The sequence below is a fragment of the Cupressus sempervirens genome, chromosome 7 (assembly GCF_028749045.1).
Source record: "Cupressus sempervirens isolate cs-2001-9-10 chromosome 7, ASM2874904v1, whole genome shotgun sequence".
NCBI lineage: Eukaryota > Viridiplantae > Streptophyta > Pinopsida > Cupressales > Cupressaceae > Cupressus > Cupressus sempervirens.
The window spans coordinates 497162062-497184053 of NC_143124.1; the positions used below are offsets into that span (position 1 = coordinate 497162062).

The 21992-nt window shown below is 33.1% G+C and overlaps 1 pseudogene; it reads left to right on the top strand.

Moving 5' to 3' along the window:
* Positions 1-1314: 1314 nt before the first annotated feature.
* Positions 1315-4444, top strand: LOC149547718 (aspartyl protease family protein 2-like; annotated as a pseudogene).
* Positions 4445-21992: the final 17548 nt, after the last annotated feature.

Here is a 21992-nt window from a genome sequence, read left to right on the forward strand (position 1 = left end):
TCAGGAGGTAAGCTAACCTAGCACAGCTATGAAAGCAGAAAAGTGGGTCTCGACAACAAGGCCTGATCAAGTACCCAATACAAGGAAATCTCTATAAATTGGAGACAAAGGAGAAAACCCAGTGGGAAAACCCCCTCTCCAAAAAGAAATAGCAAAGAATGTTCTAGATAATAGGAACAAAGAGAGATCATGAAGAGAACCATTGAAGCATGAAAAGCCACAAAACTCTATCAAAAGGTGTTGATCTAAAGAACCTCCACAGAAATAGAAGGCATAAACCAAGTGTGTCTATATGGTAGATGATCCATCTCACTGAAATGCATAGGTAGCTAGCCACTGCAATTGCCTAGTATGTAGGATTAAGTACTAAAGACATAGCTCACATTAACAAACCATCAAACCAAGGAAGCATTAGAACCAACAATATAAGCCCCCCCCTTAATGTAGATGGGGTGAGGTGGTAAGCAACTAAAAAGATGGGCCAAAAAATCTCCTACAACACAGGAACCAAACACATCAAGAGTGAGGTACAGATACCTATAAAGGCACATGTCATTGACACATCATGGGGCTAATGCCATGGAAGGGACACTCACTTGAAAAAGGAAGATGGGCTAAATGGCAATCAACTATCCCCACCATGGCACTTTATAAAATAGTGCGAGTACAACGAATCACAATGATAAAAAGGATCCCAAAATGCAGTAGTGGCACTTTATCTTAGTGTGTTGCATAAAGATTCTTATAATGAATATCAACAATGATAATAAAAAAAATAAAGCTGAAATAACAGAAGATAGAGTCTAAAACGAAGCATCTGAAGCAACAAAATCGATCCTCAAACCTAAAATAGCCAAGATATCCACTAGCATGCAAAAATGTAGAAGGCTGAATAAAATGTGCCTAGAGTAGAATCTAGAACAACAACTAGCATCACTGAAAAGAGCATAGAAAGAGCTTTCCAGCAATATAAAGAAGTCCAAAATCAAAGATTGGATACTCAAGATATGCCTCCTAGAGTGCAAAATAGAATATCTAGCTTTGACTACCAAAATAGGCAACCAAACTGCATCAAAACTCAAAAAAACCTACACAAATATCTCTGTCTTGGAACTAGCTTTTTGGTGCATTTTTTGGATTGAAAAAATACGTCTGTATGCTCAAGTTATGGAGAAAAAGCCACCAGGCCCTCTAAAATGCATGAAAAATTAATTTTTTTAATAAAAAAATAATTTTAAAAAACTAAAAAAAAGGTGCCACCTCCGCACCACTGGCGGAGTGACAGCTGGGGTGGTGGGAGGGCAGAGGGCTACTATGGGGCAGAGCGGCGATGAGGTCATGGCAAAGCTGCTACGGGCCACTGGCGAACCACCAGTGGTAACCGCTCATGGTTTCCTCTAGTGGTGACTGCAACGGTTAACTGCTAGTGGTTCTGCTACTGCTAACTAACTGCCGTGGGTAAAAAAAAATTGCTACACTTTTTTTTTGCAATTTTTTTATTTTTTTCATCTCGGATTGCTTGCAGAGGCCGTACAACCCTGTACAAAAATTTTTTTTGCCTCCTAGATCAACATTGTCCAAATTGAAATTTTTTTATATGGAAACGAGGGTTTTGATGCATTTTGAATCCATCTATAATGTCTGTTTAGCCTCAAACTACTCCAAAAATTGGTGACCCATCAATTTTCTCATAAAAGACCCAATAAAAACACTAGATTTGATCCACCAAACCCTTGTTCTCCATTTTTCTTGAAATACTAAACAAGCTATAGCAGATTTGGCTTTGATACCATGTAGGATTTGAGCAAAAGTGCATAACAAATCCATGAAGCCCAAGAAAACCTCCATGCAGAAAACCTGTCATGGAGAAGAAAAAGACAAGAAGAGGCAAGGATTTGATCTGAAAAACTCAGATGAAAAAAATATTATTCAATGGATCTTCATAATTAAAAATAAAAAGTGATCAATCCTTATAAAAGGAGATCAAAACCTAAAAAGGGTAACCTAAAGCCTAAAAAAGCTAGGTTGCATAATATAATTAATAAAATATTAATTATATGCACCTACAAGATAGCTTAAGTAAACTAGAGTAATAGGAAACTTATTTAATTAAATCAAAGTGATTTAATTCATAAGTGCGAACAAATAATTACTCTAATAGAATCTTGATGCTTTGAGTCTTGCATCTTGTTAAAGTGGAATATTGAAGTAGGAAATTGCTAGAGATATCCTTGGAAAGAATAGGAGGATTAAGTAAAGAATTATCCTAGTGTGGGGTCTTGGAGGAAACCCTAAGAAGGCTTATTAGTGAGCCTTGTGAGGTCCTAGTAAAGATTAATTAGTATCTACTTACCATTACAACAAGTTGACAACTATAAACTTTTGACAACATTCCATACATTTTTTTGGCCTTAATTCATAGTTGTCAAATTATTTTTGTAAAAAGAGAAGTAGTCTGTCTATTTAGCAAGAGAAGAGAGTTAACTAATTTACTTCATTTCTTTACATTAGTTATAAAGGTTGTAACTTCCATATATATATGAGATTGTTAATTTCTTAAGCTTAAATTTTGTTGCTTTATGTGAACTCTACTTTGTAGATTCTCAAATATGATAATAAAAGAATTCAAATTCGATATGTACTTCAATCTTTTAGTGAAGCTTTGGAGGTTTTGGAGGTCTATTGGAGGCTTTGGAGGTCTTTGAGCTCCCATTTCTATCTTCTGCTATTTTAAATCTTATGAAGATATTGCAAATATATATACTTCAGAGAAGTTGATGGAGGTCATCTAAATTATCAAATTCCTATTAAAATGGAGTTCAATTTATTACAATATAAGGTAGTTGACTTCATATAAAAAATGCATCTATGATGATAGTAAAATACTTAAGAAGAATTCATTAGAGGTAGTAATATAAGAAAGACAATAAACTCATAAAGTATAAATCTCATGTCAACTACAAATTATACTTACTAAATAGTGCAGAGACAATTCTCCTATAAATTAGATAGAGAAAGCTTTTGAATACTTTATACTTTGAAACAAGGAATTGCCATTTGGCCTACAATATGCACCAAGCATCATGCACTCCTTGAATTTAACATAGAGTTTATTAGAGGAGAAGCACTACAAAGGAAAAAAAAATTCCATATTAATTGCATAATAATTACTACCTAGCACAGAGGAAGCTCTTTTGAAAAAGTTCCACAAACCTCAATTAAAACTTTTTGAATGGCCCATTTCCTACTACATAGACTCCTTCAAGTTAAAAGGTAATCAGCAAAGTTGATTTGATAAAATGCACCATCGATTATGTACAAATAAATATAAGCCTGAGATTTAATATAGAATATATACAAAAACCAATATAACTCCTATTAATTTAATAAATATACTTACCCATTAGTGATCTACTTGTAAAGAGAAATTCCATATAAATCCTGGATCAACCTTCTTTTGAGGGCATTTTTCAAATTTTATGCTAGTACATTACTATGCACCAATCAATCAACTAGTTTCTCCTCTCTCGAATTCTTCATGTAATTGCACAAGGATCCATAGTTCATGCATGTTTTACCATATCTTTGCAAATCTCCCTAATAGAACTAGGATCTTCTCTATGGAGACTGAAACACTCAATAGAAGCTTAGGGGAGAGTACTAGAATCCCCAATGTTGCATTTAGCTGTGGGATTAAAATCTAAGGACCTAGTTTTATAGGTTAAGCATTTGTTGGAATATATTATGTAATGGGGTTGGGGAAGGTGCCTATTTTATTCACCTCACAACTTGGTAAACTTATTGGAATAAAACTTCTTACTACTTGGTGGACTACACTATTCCCCCCCCCCCACAAGTTAATTTATATTGGGGCAGACACCATTAAGGTAGTCATTGAAGAAATTGATGAGCTACTCTCCTTTTCTAAGGAACATATTTATAGAGACCTTTTACTACATTGGGATAAATAAAGTTTTTGTTGATGGGGTTCTTCTTCCCATCCATCCCAAGGTTTGGAGTATTGATGTTCAGGGAAATGGGAGAACTATCATTTATTTTGGCACCACCTTGACCTATATTGTAGAGCCTACATACCAGATAATCCTTGCAGCATTTAGAATGACTATTGTATCTGAGAACAAGACTTGTACATAGCTAACTTGATCTATGATTTAATGTCTCAAGTATTGCCAGACTCTAATTACCAAAGCTTACAATTATTTTCAAGAGTGGCACAATATTTAATTCTCCTCCTTTAAACTATTTCATCAATGTTGTTAATGACAAGTGCCTGACATTATAGGGTGTCTCTTCTCTTACTATTTTCTCTATTCTTGGTAAGATTTTGTAGTAGAACATTTTTATCATGTATGATAGGGAATTTTCTAGACTTGATTTTGCTCATATCGATTGTCCCACATCTTATGATGTACATTTTTCTTGAGATTATTGTCATTTGAAGTGCTATCATTATAGATAAAAATTCATTTTCCTTTGATTCTGACTATGCTCCTTAATGTACATTTGCTAGCCATAGCATCTATCATACAAGAAGCTTGTCTGTTACACTTTATTTTCTAAGTGATTATATCTATATGCCAAGTTTGATGAAAAAGAAAACTAAGCAAAATTTGGAGTATTGGAAAGAAAACCTTCACAGTGACTCACGGATGATGACAAAGTGCAGCACAAGTTTCTTAAAAATAATAGGACAAGTTTCAGAAGGCATTGTTTTCTTTTGTTTCAATGAAAAATAGCCCCACATACACATCTTCTAAACTTAATTTTACCAATTCCAACAAAAGAATTATATATTATCTCTATTCAAATTTCAAAGAACCAATAAATTTCAACATATTTCTTAGTTGAACATTACAAACTCTTTCTTTATTCCAAGGTTGAAACTAGATAAAGATTTATTTTATCGTTCTTAGTTTATTAATAGAAGCAAACCAGTTGTACAATGGAGGTGAGCCTACTTAGAAATTTTGTGAAAATTAATTTTTCATCTGGGTAGGAATTAATGCTTTAACACTCATTTTGGGTGCTTTAATAGCTAATTTGACGTATCTTGGAAGATATTGGACCATTTTCTGCTCCTATTTAAAAACTTATATGAATGTCTACTCCTTCACCTTTGTAGTAGCTACACATATTAGTTTATCCCTTTCAAGCATTAATTATTTAATATGCATATTTATTTATATACTTTTCTATATCCAAATCAGATATTGATTCCTATTGATATAAACCTAAAATATAATGTACAATAGATATATATTTATATATATTAATATAATAATTTGTTATCAAACAATTATATTAATATGAATGATAGAAACAATCATGTCTACAATGATCAAGAAGGAAAATCATCAGCAAACTAGTCAAAATGCAAAAATAACCATTAAAAAATTAGGGACGTAGAGAACAACAAACTTCAGCAATTTTAATATTACTAACAACATTAGTAATGGGAGGGATATTTATTGAAGATACAACTTATTTATACAATTAATTCAAAACTTCGTCAATAAAATTTCATGTTGCATAAGATATTAATCAATATAGTAAGCATTGACATCTAGAGAAAGACGTGAATCAGACAATTGTATAAAGAGCAACAACTGATATATTCCAAAAGTTGCTACCAATTACTTGAAAAGGATACATTATGAGATTTGATCTCACATCTGGAAGGGTATAATCAAATATTATTTGTTCTTATTTATCCATACTTGGATTGTGCAAAGTGAGTAGAGGCTCCCTTAAGGCGATCAGTTGAACATATTAAAACATTGAGAATGACACCAAAAGACATCACTATTTGAATTATTATATCAGACAAGAGATTACCCTAAAGTAAGTGGTTTGATCAAACCAAAATTGTAGAAATCATTACACATTTCTAAAGGAATATTAGGAATGGTAATTATTGTTATGTCATCATGAGTGATAAGGAAGGGATCAGTTGGTTAATTTACATAGTAATATCTGAGACAACCAAATAAAGTCCTTTCCCTATATATATATATATATATATATATATATATATATATATATATATATATATCAACATGACATCCTCAACCCTAACATTCTAAATTATTATTTATATAAAACTGCAACAAATCAAACCATTTTGTATGCAATTCCCAAATGTACCTGAAATTGGCATAGAGAAAATAAAATACTTGGATAAAGTATTGTTGCCATTCATATGTCAACCCAAAATCAAACGTTTAGAGACATCTCTTTATGGTCTCCACATGAAAATGATAATCATGGCTCAATATGACCAAATTAAAGAAAAATGTCGCAAAATTCACAAATATTAAGATAAAAAAGACCAAGACTCAAGCCACTATCTATCTGAGTTAAGCACAAAACAAGTTCACGCAGAAACATTAGTCATCCAAGCCTCCATATTTGTTTCAAAATACTCACCACAATGTAGAGACAAATTCTTAAATAAAGGGCTAATACACCACAAAATCCCTTACCGTGGATGCTACTCTCAGTTTATGTCTCAACTTAAAAACCCTCCTATTTAGGCCCTCATAACTAGGGCTTCCTAAAACTAAACTTTCCCCCAATCAATCCCCAATCAATGATTGTTTAAAAAGGAAGGTATCAACTCACCCATGATGACCGATGGTTCCAGTGTATGCTCGAATGATGACCGACGGTTCCAGTTTAGGGATATAGTAGATGAATTTCCAAATGCTCCAATGATAAAGAATGATGAAAATCCTCAAATTATTCACAAACAATGCTCTACTTGTACGGTACTCAAGTGGAATGCTTAGCTGACCTACCGCTCAAGTTAAATGCTCAACTGATATGCCACTTTTTTTGTCTTTATGTTGTCGTGTTGGTCACAATTGAGACCAACCCAAAATTGAAAGCATTGGTTGCAATTGTGACCAACATGGGCATGTATTAAAAAAAAAATTCCTTTATAATGACGACCGACCAAGCCATTTAAGTATGTTGGTCAAAATTTAGGGTTAAATGTGCTAGTGTGAGATTTTTGATCTCGAGTAAAAAACTATTATCATAATTTGAGAAATATGTAGAGGAAGGAATTCATTCCTAATTTCCTAAGATTGAAAGGGAAAAATGTATACAACAATTTCAAACTTAGTAGAACTTATGTTTGCCAAAATTTATTACTGGGGTATGCCCCTTTTTCTATGATCTATAAATGATTTTTTTTCTAGGCAAGATTTGAGGTTTTCTTCTCCATTATTTCCTACCAGTACCCATTTGAACTAAGATTTTTGTACATTAATAAATTTTGATATGGCTTTGACCTTATACCAATAAAAATAAATAGTAAAAGAATTAGATGCTAACTCTTGTAAGCTTTTGTGCATAGTTGATAGGTGTTTAATACTAATATTTTTTTCCAATATAATTTAATGTGAAAATTTTAATTTATAATTAATTTATAACTCTTTTTAAAAAAATCTAAATATAGATTAGAAATTTATTTATTTATATTTTAATTTATATATTTGAATAAAATAATCATTGTAAAGATTAATTAATAAAAAATATTAAAAAATTACATCTATAAAGAGTAGAGAAAAAACAAACAAACAAATAAAATTAAAAAATTAAAAACTAATATAAATTATTAGAAAAAAATAAGGTTAGATTTTTGTTTCTTTGAAAAATCAAATTTTAATTTTGTGAAAGAAAACATACATTGACTTATTATTTCTAAATTTTAAATGAAATTTTCTTAAAAAATGATGAGAAAATAAGAGAGAACTTCTTATATGAAGTTGACAAATTTGAAAATGTAAATTAATAACTATTTCATTGGGTTATTTTTGTTAGATATTTTTCAAATTTAGTATATTTGAGCATTTGTACTTGATTTGGTGACCTTCAAATTTGCATTTAATGTGAGGCTTAGTAAGGATTACTAGTTGTAAAATATGTACTTGGAATTAAAATTAATAGCCTATAAAACATGCATTCAACATGGACTATTATAATCTAAAGTTGATTTTCATGTTGTTGTCATTAATGGTTGTTATTGACATTAATATATTACATCCATAAAAGAGATTTATCTATTAGTAAGTTGTTTTACTATATATTTTGATATTTATTCATATCCCTAACATATAAATAAATGTATTCATTGAAGCATGTGCTATAAATGATTATTTTGATAAGAAGTTTGATTTACAAATATATTATATTTCATTTCCAATTTTTTAATAATATATTGACAACTTTATTATAGTGATAGTTTCCTTCCTAAAGGGTTCTCCTCATGTAATCACTTCGTTGTGATTTTCATATTATTTATGTTAATATTTTCTAAATATTGTGAATATCTAATTGTTTTGCATAATTCTCCCCTCAAGGTTATTGTAGAAAACAATTCTATTACCTTGTCTCATCCTTGTATGTGTTCTAATTCTTGAAACTAGATAGTGTTTTATAAGTTCATGTGTGATGTTAGTACCTTATTCCTATTTTCTATTTCTGGTTGTCTTACATACAAAAAGTTTAATAATTAGACGAATATAAATATCATTTTAGTACAAAGAGATTGATGATATCTTTGTCAAAAAGGAAGATGGCTCAAGTCAACTATGCCTAACTTGTCTAAGAAATAGAAGAAGAAATTCAATACAAAGAAGAAAAGGATGTGATTGAGAGGAAGGGGAAAGTGGAGATCGACAAAAAAAAATTGGATGAAGTTAAAAATTACAAATTTTTGGAATGATTATTTGGCAGTGGAAATGTCTTGGTTTCCCTTCCCTCTCCATGCTCGGTTGAAAATGAAATGATTTCACTAGTGGTAATCAAAGAAAAGAATATTCAGACTAAGCAAGAAAAAGTGGAAGAACAACGAGCAAGCAATCCATTAGACTAGTTGACTATGGTTAGTCTGTTGAGCATGATTTATTCATTTCTCCACAAGCTACTAAAGGTATGGAGATTGAGGGTCATTCTTAGAGTCCAAAACTATATGGAAAAGGGACAAGACGTAATGAGAGGAAAAAATAAAGACAAATCCTAGGATTCTAATGTTAAAAGCAGTTGATGAAGAGGAATTCAATGTTAATCTTATAGAGGAAGATACCACTGACTTAGCTATCGATCCTTCTTATGGTGTTTTGAAAACTATAAATGTGGTCTCTCTCTACACGCTTAGATAGGATAAATGGACTTTTGAATTTAAAATATAGAGCTCTAGAAGGGGAAAAAAGGAGATGCAGGATAAATAGTTCTAGAAAGCGAAGAAGAAGGAGATCATGGAGAAGGGTAATCAAGACATGATCAAATAGCAGAAAAGAAAAATTGACAAAATGAAAAATGTGACCATAGATGCATTAATCAGATGCTAGGATTTTCTTGAAGTCATTGTTGAGTGCATGAATAGGGTGTTGGGTAAATCATATCACAAAAATGAGGTGCAATTGGTTCTCGATCTAGGGGAATCTTAGGAGGCATAGGATGTTGATCTTGGAAAATGTACCCAATCCAACATCAAGAAGAAGTAGAAGAAATGGATTCCAACAAAAAAGATATCGATGAGGTCACAAAGAAGATCAAAGACATTTAGCAAGAGCTCAAAAATAAAGTGGAAGAATTAGTAGTTTCTTTCACCTATGTGTTGAACTTTTTTATTTTTTCTCTAGTTAGATTGTTAGTGTTTTAGTTTTTGCAGGCTTTTTCTAGGTTGTGTTGGTTCTAGGTGTGGGTGTGTGTGTTGGTAAGGACACTATTTCATTTTGATACTTTTAAAGTTAGATCTTTATCTAAAATATTTGGGGTTTTGGGTCCCCTGTAAAAGACTTTTTATTATCTTTAATCGAAAACAATGCTTGAACAAATTCTAATTGTTATTATTTTGAAGTCTATTTTATGAGATTCATAAATTTACAATTGTCTTAATTTATAGTTAGTAATTTATTTTCTTTGTCATTGATATTTGACAACTAGTTATAAGCTCTTCTTATGAAATCTAGTAATCTTAAATTATATAACTAAACTTAATCTCCCATTAACACCTATTGGCTCACTAGGTTACATGGGGAAAAAATGGACTTAAAAAAGATAATATCCATTGACATACCAAATCTTTTAATTCTATAAATAATTGATCTATAAATATTTTTAAAAATGGACTTAAAAAGATAATATCCATTGATATATGCTAACTATTCTTGAATTTATTCTAGATGATCGATAAATTATGACATTCTTCGTTCAAAGTTCAAAATTTTATTTTCTTTCTCACCAATAGTACCCAATCTAATAACATTGTATTGAACAATTAATTATAAGCTCTTCTTACCAAATAAAAAAAAATTCATACTATAATTAATAGCAATTTATCTTCAATGTAGGCTCACTAAGTTGCATGGGAGAAGCTAAACTTAATGAGGACGATATCCAACACAATGAAGATAGAACATGTTCTTCCATATGTAATGAGATTATAACAATATTACATGAAAAATTAGGAAAATTAAATTATAAATAAGACTCTAAGGAAGAATTTTTTTAAAAAGAAATATTAGAAATTTTTAATCACACAATAAAATAAAAATAAAATTAAAATTAATTTACATTAAAGGAAGCATTAATATAGAAGTTGATTGAAAACCGGAAATAATACAATACATTAAATAAACTGTCATTCTGTTTTTCTAACTAGAAAAGAAAATTCATGTTTTCTCCAAAAAATTATTAACTATCCCATCTCATCTACTTCTATTATCATTGTTTACAGACATTTATAACCAATTCGAGAGAACTGAAAATAGCTACAAGTGCCAAATACAAAACTTTACCATTTAAATATTATTAAACATTTAAGATACAAATCTTTCCGTAGCATTTTAGCAAACGAAACTATGAAATTCACTCCATTTTGTCATATATCATAATAATAGTGAAAAATAATAATAGTGCTTCTGTGATTCTTTTTGTATTTTTAATTGCTCAGAATTCTTTGTGTACAAAATCGAAGACCATCATCTTATGCCAGACGTCACCCTCAGTCTATAGAATTATATGCAAAAGAAGAGGGCACACACATGATATGGCACTCAAGAAGAAATTTAGAATATGGAAATAAAAGGAGATTTAGATTATGCAAAATATAGAATTTAAAATTGGTACTCATCATCTCCCTTGTGTTAAATATAACCAAACCAAATGTGTCAATGTAATGTCAATGGAGGATACTGAACTCATCTAAGTAATAAAGGGAAGGCTAATGTATTTCGAAGGATGGCATGTTATTGAGATTCATTAAAATGATTCACCATCTTCAGAACCCTGCGTTATTGAGATTCAATAATTGACGTCAAGCATTTGTTTTGTGGTTCTTATGTTAGATAACTATTTGAAAAAATAATTATGCAAGTGAAATAAAAAATAACATACAATTATGGATCTAATTGTTGGAATATTTAATGCTGTTGACGTTTGCCCCTGGAGCCAAATGTCCACCCCTAACGGACTCAAGAATAGACATAAAACATAAATGTGGTGGGTGAGTTTTGAAATTAGGAAAAGAAGGGGAAAAGTATGACAAAAGGAATGTTTTAGATTCATTCAAGTGATTCAGCAGATCAAAAGTTTAGTAGAGAGTTGTAGAACAGAGAAAGAAGAAAGAAGTTGATTAGCAGATCAATCGTTGCAGATATAGAAGGAAGTTTGTGTTGTCCAGTTGCACGAGTTTCCTCTATTCATTCTGTAAGTTCGTTATTGTTGGATTTGTCATGTTGAAGCAGTGATTGCTCCAAGCACCATTGTATCCAGCCATTAGAGCTGCAAGTTTAAAGTTCATTGAAATTTGAAATTTTACCAGTTTAGGGTTATTTTAGGCTTTTCTGGTTGAAGCCAAATGCTCCCAGATTTTGTAATATTCATAATCAAAGTTGAATAGAAAGCAAGAAAGCATACTTGAATCCATTGTTATTCTTCTATTCATTGCATTTGGGAAGTTTTTTTAGAAGCTTTAAGCTTTGGCTCTCTAGTTTTAATAGTGGAAACATTCACATTGAAATTTTACTAAGTTATAATTTTTCCAGTTTGAGTCGAGCTCACTCGGCATCCATTGTTGCCAAACATTGCCCTTTGTGTGTTGAGCTTACTTGGCTTCTTCGTGTGCCAAGCTTACTTGGCTTCTTCTAGTGTCAAACTAACTTGACACCTATTGCCTATCACTCGACACCTTCACATGCTGAGAAAATTGCCACTTGGCTCTTTAAGGTGCCAAGCAAATTGGCACTCGACAATAGTGAGTGCCGAGCAAATTTAAAGTTGTGATTTATTTCTCACATGGTATTAGAGCTTTGAGGCCTCACATCCATAGTGAGTTAGGGCATTTGTTTTCTTGGGATATTTGACATGGTAATAGATACAGGAAAGATATGGCAGTAGCCACCACCATTCAATGGACAAAATTATGATACATGGGCAAAGAAAATGAAAATCATTATGGTTGCAAATGATTTATAAGAGTTTGTAATTAATGGGTTCAATGATGTGACAGACCCAACTCAGTATGCTACACTCACAAATGCACAAAAGACTTATTTGAAAGAGTCAAGGAGAAGAGATGCAAATGCATTAAGTCTTATTGAAGAAGCAATGATAGAGACAGTATTCCCCAAGATTGCAGTAGAAAATTATGCAAAGGAAGCATGGGATATCCTTGAGATGAACTTCAAGGGGACTGATAAAGTCTTTATAGTAAAGCTATAGAATAGGGTATGTGCAGAATCATGGTGTGCCAAAAAGTGGCGATGTGAAAAAAAAAGAGTTTGAAGATGCCTAAAAGCGCTTCAAAATCCGCTCTGACTTTTTTTTACCTATCTAGGAACCAAACCTAGAAGGTTAAGCCGAGCCATATATCCGACTAATAATTAAAATCATATAATAGTATGATATATTATTTAATATTATTATTATATTATAATCGTATAATATTATACTATAATAATAATATTATAATAACATATTATATTATAATAATATAATATAATATTTCATATATTATAATATATAGTAATGTAATATAATATATATATAGATAAGATATAATATAATAATAAAAAGTAATATCTTATAATATAATATATAATAAAAAAGTATAATATATTATAAATTATAATAATATAATATAATAATAATATTTTATATTATAATATATAGTAAATTAATATAATATAAAAATATATAAAATGTAATATTTATTATATATTATATGTTATATTATATATATTGTAATGTCATATCGGATATCTGATACCTGTGCATTGGATTAAACAAAATCACAGACCCGCGGCCCTTATTTTACGCAAATTTGGGCCAGTATTGCCATCGCGGATCGGATATCAAATACCAAATCGGATATCAGTTATCAGGTATGTTCTCCCCCCCCCCCCCCGACTCATTTTTAACCTAAATTTAATAGATTTTAACATGATTTTGTTTGTTTTAGTTGAATCTAGAGTTTTTTTGACAAAAATGGTTAAAATTTAGAATTTTTTTTAATATATATTACGTTTTGCAATTCAATAGGAATGGCTAATCAAAATGATGACACTGAGGCAGGGAATAATATTCCTCGCAACCCACCACCAAACGATCCAATATCCCCACAAAACCGTCCACCAAATGATCCTCTACCTACTCACTAAATTTGATAAATGAAAATCTCACTGAGTTGAGAGGTTTTCATAGAACATACAATAATGTACATGCACTGGCTCATATGTTATCCACGTTAAACACCATAGTGGATAATATTGAAACCCTTACAAACCAACAAAATGCCGCTCTTCGTTGGCATGATGAAATGCACCAGATGTTTGATGATGGTTTGGATTATGATGAGGTCGTGGCCCTCAACATAACCAAAGATGATTTGGCAAGCCTTTTTGTTAACCCAAAAATGGGTATACCAGTTGACCCAAAAAAAACCAAACTATCGATTAAATGGTGCACAAATGATGCCATATGTGCAAATTTTTGGGACCATTGGTGGATGGTCTTTGATATCCCTCCACATGGCAATTTAGACATACCATTTTATTTCCTTAAAAAATTATATGTAGAATTTGTGTTGAAATTTAAAGTGAACTATTGGAGCATGAAGCCCAACATGGGCTTAGGACTAGGAGCTCCTCAGGATAGACCCTCTTCCCAGCGGAAGAAACTTGGCACTTTTGTCCCCCCCCCTGATATCTTCCCCCCCTCGAGTGCAACATCTAGATATTATGGCAGAGGCTAGCTCTCAGACCATCAGAGCCATTCATAGGCTGAGTAGCCTAATGATATCTCAGGCTAGGTCAGTCCTGCCTCTTCGTGTTGATGATGTTGGTGCTAGTTCATCATTGGCTAGCTCATCACACGTTTGTATGTCTCACACTTGCATTACATGCAAGAATATTTTCTTGGGTCTCATAGGTGATCTTCCTGAGTATCATTTTGTATTAGATGAGGATACACTAGACGCACGTGTAGAGGCTACAGACCCTAATGTGAGAGAGGAGGAGAATGCAGAGGCATGGACTCCTTTGGTGTCAGTACGTGTATACATTTTTTTATTATGACATATGTGATTTAAAGTTAATTTTTATAATAGAGTAATTTTAATTTTTAAGCCATACTAACTTTTACATGTATGTGATCTTCATTCATGTTTAGTTGATGACCGAGGAGGAGCTCAGACAGATAGATGATGCTACACTCTCGGCCATTTTATTTGGCCTTGAGATATCTACGGTACATTATGTTGTGTTCGCATTTCTTTTTTCTATTTGATATTGTAGCATATATGGTTGCTAATCATTCTTTTATCTTACAGATACCACCTGCCCCAGAGGGACAAAGTGCGAGGGGTGAGCCAGCATGAATTGACAAAGGAAAGGTAATTAGATGTTTTCTAAATGATTAAATATTGATGCATTCTTGTAAAATATTTGTGATAATCTCATTTAATTACATTATTTATTGTATATAGGGTGTGGCTACTGGCGATGAACCTGTACAGATTCGGCGTCCTAGATCATCGGGGATTTTCATTCACACAGAGAACCCCATTTTATGTATAAGTATCATTTATTTTTTATTTTTTTAATTGATGCAGAGGAAAGTATGATTGTTGTTCTATACAATTTCTGTGATTTTTTTCATACCAATAATGATTCATGTCTTGCATATGTTCATTACAACTTAAATAGGCTTATATGCACCTATCCAACCGACCAAGTTGGTTACAAAGGTTTATTTAATCAAACAAATACCAAATTACTACTTTCCCTCCAAAACTAATATGACCGTTTGAATTTGAAATTCAAATTTCAAACTATAGTTTTTATGCATTCCCTAACTTTCTAAACTATTCCATTGACTCAAAACTGGTCATATGGATTTATTAAATGCAACTAAGTAAATTTCCAAAAAATTGAAGTTTTTATTATTTTTTCTCCAAACCACCGTACACTCTGATCTCCCCCTTTCAACTGAGATCACATATGACATATATAAAGGTCTACATGACCGTTGGAACAACCATATAGGCGTTCCTAGCCATAAAACAAACAAACAACCACTTTTTGCTAATACTGTTTAGACTCTAAATACCCTATTCTAAGGCCTTTTGGTCCGATGGAGTCACTTGGTTTATAACCACACCAAAATGCTTGTGGGCCTTACATGTGCCTTTAGTACAAAACATAGACCAACTTGTAAAATATGGACCAAACCTTTATTCCAACTTCCTAATCTACTTGAATCCTCGCTTTCATGGAGTGGCAAGGTTTCTGGCAATAGAGATACTTGTTCCCCCTTGCCACATAGGTTAGGTGCCCTGCATCACCTTTCCTCTCTCTCATTCTGAACACTAGTCCACCAAGTGAGTGATGTTCCTCTCAGTCTTGTTGTTGCTACTTTTACCTTCTTATCTGCCTCTATGTCTTCAAGATCAAAGTAGTTCTCAAGGGCCTCTATCCACCCTAGCACTTCTTCACTATCCATTTTACCCTGGTATATTGGAAAATCAATATGGTTCTTCCCACCATTACCTTGTATTGCCTTAATGATTCTCATAAATCTCCTTTCTTTTTTTTGTCTCATGCTCTTGCCTTGCATTACCAACCTCTTCTTCTTCATGGTTCTCTCCATGATTTCTTCCTCTAACCTCTTCTCCTCTAGGTTCTTGCCTTTCCTTTTCTAAGGATTCTATCCTTGCAATAAGCTTCAGCCTCTCTCTTCGCATCTATCTTTCTTCCCTCACTCTAGATGCTTCAAGTTCTCTCCTCTCTCTTTTCTCTTTTGCCAACTCTTCTCTCAATTCTTCAAGTTCTCTAGCCATTTGATTTTTAGGAGGCATTTTCACAACAAGTTTTCTTCCTTCCCAAGGGCCAACTCACTGATTCTCTTTCTTTCCTCACCAAAAATCTTTGGACACCACTTATGTACCTTTCAACTCTGGGACACACAAGGAGGAATTAGACACACCAAGGCTTCAACAAAGGGACCAACACACTAAGAATTTTCAATATTATAGGTCTTGGTCACACTCTTAAACACCCAAACTTCAAAACCCTCCTTAAAATGGCTTGAAAACCAGGGCCTTCTTGTTCAAACCCCAAAACTCAATTCTAGAACATTTTGACTTGTCTAATGACAAGATATGATCATGACAACCTACATGAACCTATCAAATGACTCATCTACCATATGAAATCCTAAAATCCTATCTCATGCCCAATTACAACTTTCTTCCACATATGAGTCCAACATTATAACTTTGTATGCTTCCATGAGCCATAATTGGTGCAAGGATTGCCCAATTGACTTCAAGAGATGTTCCATGACCTCTGTAATGCCTTGGATATTCAATGTTCCCCTGATGAGCATGGGATGCTCCTGCATCACTTATCTTCAAAAATAAATTCAAAACTAATTTCCGTGATATTAACAACTACTATTTTGTATCTCATAGGAGACTCCTAGTGCACATAAGGTTCGACGGGACAGTTATGTAGATTTGATGATGCGGCCACTCACTCTTGAGGAGGAGCCTACAATAGTAAGTTGTAGTTTGAATTCATGATTAAATATTTTATAAATTTAGCATGCTATGAATTATAATGTTATAGTTTAAATTGTAGATTCATCTGACAAAGGTATTTGAACATATACAGCCCACAATCACAGAGGTAGCAGCATTGCCGAGGGCATACGAGAGGACTCCTGACCGGCACAGGAGGTCAACGAGAGAGGTATTTATTATGAAATTTTAATAGTATTAATCTCCAATATGGAAAAGATCATTATGCATTTGAGTAATTCAATGTTAGATACACAGAATCATATAAATTTAGTACTCTAACTTTGGGTTTTCCTTTTTTTTTATATAGGAGGCATCTGATCCACCTAGTGCAGCGAAGAGGCTGCATTTTTATCATCCACCAGCACCCTAGGATAGTATAGTTTTCATAGGATGCATCATGAGACATTTTGAGATGGCATATGCCACATTGTATACAGAAACATTGATATTATACACATTCTGATGGCAGGATCAGCCACATTTTGTATATGGATCTATGTATTTTGATATATATATATTTGACTACTTTGTCTATGGATACATGATCTTTGATATATATTTGTGTAAAATTTTGTCTATGGATACATGTATTTTGATATATATTTTTGTCATTTGCGTGCACAATGATATACATATTAATTTAGTATCTAGTATTGTTCAATTTATCATGGATCATGTGTCATGCCCTAAATTTTACTAGTAAAAACACAACAATTTTTTTTTTTTTTTTGTAGCTTATGAAGTTTCATAAGAAATTACATATTGTAAAACAAGGTTATCATTGAATAGGAGTTCAAGACTCATGTGAATAGTGTGAAGGTGTTAACATTTTAGTCACAGGTGGTTTTCAAATAGATTGGATGACAGTCTAGTTCAAGTTAGCGTCACGAGTCAAACGAGCAAGTTCAAGATACAACACTCATAAATTAGTGAGGTAATTCATATCCTAACAAGTCTCTGATACTAATATTCTATTAGGGTCTGTCGGTTGTATCATATGGACTAGGTCGTGATTCTAGCATGTAAGGGAAGGGGATCAGAATTACTTATTATCCTCATTACCAATGTACACACATTCATTAATCATTACAATATATATTAATGTGACAATTACTATATTACTATATCCTCATTAGCTATCAACATTGCTTCCTCACCAAACTAGCACTCACTACAGTTTTCTAAACACAAAAATTACTATTTCAATACATAAATTAAACTCACTCTAACAAAAGACAATTACTAACTATCTAGCTCATCAACTACTAACTAATCTAGCTACATTGCCATGCTTTTACATTTACTATTTTAATTACTATAATTACTGGACTATTACATTTACTTTTTACATTAAATCACATCTAACTATTCACCATAAGCTCACTTTCTCACTATCAATATTATTATTATCAAAGCATGTTAAGATTCAAAGTAGTTTCATAGTACGAATTAGTAAGCACATAAAATGAGGAACTCTTAGTAAGTCTAAGGGCCAATTCAAATTACTTAACTCAATAATAATTCACGATCTATATTTAAACACATCCTACTACACCATCATATTGAGTGTGTCAATTTAAATTTGTTAGATGAATTGTTTATGCAAGGATTAGGTGCAAGTGTATAAATAAGGTTTGCATATAACATACCTTTTCGTTCTAACATATATGTATCAATGTATCAATGTGCTTTATTGACTAGATAAAACTAGATTTGAGTTATTATTTTAATCCACCATCCATCCTTATCCTTGATTCTCCAATCCCATCAGCCCGACAACTTACTTCATATTAAAACCCTATTATATGTACATCCAATCAATCTTGGTTTTTATTTTATTTTTGAGTTAAATATTTAAATTTGTCATATTCTCTAACATGCACACTAATATTCCTTTATTTATTTATTTACTAATTTATTATTTGAGTGTTGGATGTGACTTAGAGGTCACAAGATTGTAATGTGTACCATTCTATCACTTAGAAAATATATTAGTCTAGGACACTCATTAGTCTCTGTATGCTATTATTATTTTTATTTTTATTGGATAGCAGTCTAAAATCTGGGAATATTCTTTAATATTTTATTGCTCTGTATTAAGGAAGGGATTTATTTTCTTTTACCATACATTTTCTAGAGAGGAAAATGCATGCCTACAGCAATGTATCTCATAGATTTTATTATGTCTTCTCTTACAACAAACTTCATTTTGTTATATCATAAAATTAATTTGATGATTTTCTTTCTTAGAATTGCATTAAGCTTGGTAATTAAAATCAATGTTATCTATGCATGTGATATGAACATAAAAATTTCCTTCCAAATTATTAAGTGCACAACAAGATTGTAAGCAATCTACTAAGTTTTAAATTTATACAATCAATGGTATCACATAACATCTATGGATTGTTATTATCAACTAGTCATTTACAATACCACAAGGAGAAAACTTTCTTTCACATTTTCAAATGATAACAATGATGTCAAAGAAAATTTGTGACTCGTACCAATGCTTTCATAACAATATAAACTCCAAATGAAACATGCATATACAACCTTATCAATTATTTCTTCTACACGTACATTAGGTAACAATGATATAATCTCCTTCCATCACAATGGGGCAACATAAGGGACTTTTCAAAATCATAAGGAACATGGACATTGAAAGATATGGACAATGAGTAGCATGAACATTGTCCAACATAATCGTTGAGAACATGAACAAGCTGGTGAATCCTCCTTCACAAATGAGGGCACAATGTCAAGTTTTCTCATCCAACATCAATCTGCAAGATGATCATTCCAAGCCATTTCCATTGCTCCCTTGGACACAAATCTGCATATGCAACACAACAAAATAACAAGGACCATGGGTGCTTTCCACCCAACCATAGGCCTCAAAGAGACCACCCCTGTGCTAGGAAACAAGGCTCAAACTGGGATACACATACAATCTTTCAATGCATAAACATTACATTTCAAACTTGAACAATTTCCCCCCAAGACTATTTCACAATGACTTCACAGATCGAACCATAAACATAGGGTGAAGGTGTGTTCTAAAATGGGGACTTGCCATACCAAACCATATTTGCAATAAACAATTTTCATGCCCTCTCGGGGCTATCATAATTCACCAAATTTCATGCCCTCTCGGGGATATCATTAATGAACCATTTAATGCCCTCTTGGGGCCTCCACATTTCCTCCTCCAAACCCACCACCATCAGCTGTAACTCCTCAACCTTCCTTTCTACACCATACTTTCCTTATCACCCCCAGCAAGATATGAAATGTTATAGCATACAATGGAGCCCATACTCCAAGGTTCTCAATACATTTTTTGAACCCAACTTAAGCCCTTCACCCTGGACTTCTCTTCCCTTCCCACAAGGGTGAGTGTAAGTCCCACGCCCATAACAATACTCAAGCACAAAACAAGAAAACAAAACCAAATAGAAATAAAACAAAAAAATTTCAAGAGCACATCACATTTTCACAACACAATATCAACACCCATAATACAACAAGGAAATAGATGAAATCCAAACCTCATACTCACAATACTCCACACAATACAATAAGATGCACAATGGTGTCACACTAATCTACATGGAATGAACACTATTCAAGCACTCACATGAATGCTACTCCACAATGCAATGCAATGCATACTCCATTGATAAACTCCACACTTGCATATTTTCTTAACCATGCTAAAAGAAAGAAATGGAAAAGAAGCAAGTTTGAGATACCAACCTTGGTCCAAGCTAGGGTAAGGATAGTTGTAGTAGAGCTCCCCTAATCTCCCTCCAAAACCTACATGTCTCTAAAATTAGAGAGTGGGCAAATACCCCACTAGTTTGGCCAAGACCTTCTAATAAAGCCTTCCCACTAACTTATTTTAGAAAAAACACTAAGCCACTCCATCCTTAGAAACTTGTCTCCTCTAACAGTTCATCGATAGCCCTCACGAGCTCTGAGTTATGACCCTTGAAGGATCGACCTCAAAATGCACTTAGAGCACCTTGAAGACTCCTCGGTATGGGGTGGCCGCAAATGATGGATGGTCTTTGTGGCTAGAACAAGGGTGTGACTAGGGTTCACCCGCCCATTTCGAGCTAATGGCACTGACGATTTGATGCCAAGATCAGCAGTTTCAAAGTTATGCTATGGTGCACCTATGAACTGAGGCACACTATGAGTTTTGGCATCGAGCGAGATCGCTGTGCTGAATCCAAATGGAATGTGATCTCTCAAAAATGAGATAGGTTATTTTAGGCCTCAAGATCATCGTCCTGTAGCATTTGATAGTTCATCAATAGCCCTCACGATCTCTAAGTTATGACCCTCAAAAAATTGACCTCCAAATGCACTTAGAGCACCTTGGAGACTCCTCAGTATAGGGTGGCCGCAAACGATGGATGGTCTTCATGGCCAGAACAAGAGAGTGATAGGGTTCACCCACCCATCCGGAGCTAATGGGACTGACGATTCGATGCCAAGATTAGCGGTTTCAAAGTTACGTTGTGGTGCACTTATGAACTGAGGCACACTACGAGTTTTGGCATCGAGCGAGATCGCTGTGCTGAATCCAAACAGAATGTGATCTCTCAAAAATGAGATAGATTATTTTAGGCCTCAAGATCACCGTCCTGTAGCATTTGATAGTTCATCGATATCCCTCATAAGCTCTGAGTTATGACCCTTGAAAGATCGACCTCAAAATGCACTTAGAGCACCTTGGAGACTCCTCGGTACGGGGTGGCCGCAAATGATGGATGATCTTCGTGGCTAGAACAAGGGTGTGACTAGGGTTCACCTGCCCATTCGGAGCTAATGGCACTGACAATTCAATGCCAGGATCAGTGGTTTC